Source organism: Octodon degus, unplaced genomic scaffold (assembly GCF_000260255.1).
Source record: "Octodon degus isolate 3935 unplaced genomic scaffold, OctDeg1.0 scaffold00001, whole genome shotgun sequence".
Taxonomy (NCBI): domain Eukaryota; kingdom Metazoa; phylum Chordata; class Mammalia; order Rodentia; family Octodontidae; genus Octodon; species Octodon degus.
The window spans coordinates 26,906,661-26,907,986 of record NW_004524577.1 but is presented as its reverse complement, the minus strand read 5'-3'; the positions used below and the strand labels follow the sequence as shown (position 1 = coordinate 26,907,986).

The following is a 1,326-nucleotide window of genomic DNA, read 5'->3' as shown; positions in this document are numbered from 1 at the left end:
GGGAGATGGCTCAGTGGAATAAGCGCTTCCCTGGCAAGCACAAGGGCCTGAGTTCAATCCCCGGTTCTGCCAAAAAAAAAAAAAAAAAAAAAAAATCAATAATTTGATAAACTGTTAGCTGAAGTAAGTATGGGAGGAGAAAGGGAAGATTCAAATAGCTGAAAATAGTACTAAAACAGAGAACGTTAACACTGACATCACAGAAACAAACATAATTATGAAACTACTTTGAAACAGTTGTATACCAAAACAATTGAATAGCCTAGGAAAATGATAAATTCTTAGAAATAAAATGCCTCAGGTACTCCAGTAATCAAAAGCCATGGAACAACTACAATTCAGGGTCCTGGGGGTCACCATTTCACAGGGACAGAGCATAAAATCTGGCAGCATATTAAAGTCTCTTCAGGATTTGTACTTGTGACACCTGGAAAGCAACAACTTATGGAAGAGAAAGGAAAGAAAAACTGCAAAATAACTAAGAACCGACAAGAAAATTACAAATTGAGAGAAAATGGAGACTCTGAAGACAGCACAAGAAAAGAAGAAACCAAGCTAGGATGTTATCCCTGCCTCCCAGAAAGGGGGACCTGCCACTACAAACACCAAGTAAGACAAAAGAAGGTAGGCAGCCCTAAGGAAAGCAGCTAACCAGACTGCTGGCAGCATCCCCAAGGCGAGCACACTGTTACTGTCAACTGCAGAAACAACAGGCATTTATCTGAAAGTACCTTCTTCTGTATGGCAGACTAGGTAAGATGAAGAGTTCATCTGTTCAGTACCTGCCATATTTAAGAGGGATTATCCAGAAGCCATTTGGGGAAAGGATTAATTGTTTAATGCTCAGGTACTCCAGGAATCAAAGGCTATGGAACAACTACAATTCAGGGTCCTGGCAGCCATCATTTCACAGGGACAGGATGGGAGAGAGCTAAAAGAGACAGCCCTGGAGACAGCATGGGCTAGACATAGACTCTTTAAGGTATTTAAACTCAGGCCAGGAAGTACATGGAAGGTGGGGAAGGTTTCTCACAAGGCCAGTTGTGCGTGGCTTTCAGAGGGTGCTATAAAAGTACTGATGTTAAATCCACTGAAAGTTTGGCTTTCTGTCCCACTGTCTGTACCCAGCACTTCAGTGGTCTGCTTGTCTTCTCCATCTTCTAACTTGATCAAGAAATGCCTCAGTTGGGGCTGGAGAGATGGCTCAGTGGTCTAAAGCACCTACTTGGAACAAGCTTAGCGAAGCATCAGGGACCGCGGTTCGATCCCCCAGCACCACATGCCAGCCAGCCCCGCCCCCTGGTGGGCTGAGCTGGCCACACACAC

At 44.2% G+C, this 1,326-nt stretch overlaps 1 pseudogene; it reads left to right on the top strand.

The window, feature by feature from the left end:
• Positions 1-444: 444 nt before the first annotated feature.
• LOC101576528 overlaps positions 445-1,326 on the top strand; it is a 17,493-nt pseudogene continuing 16,611 nt past the window's right edge.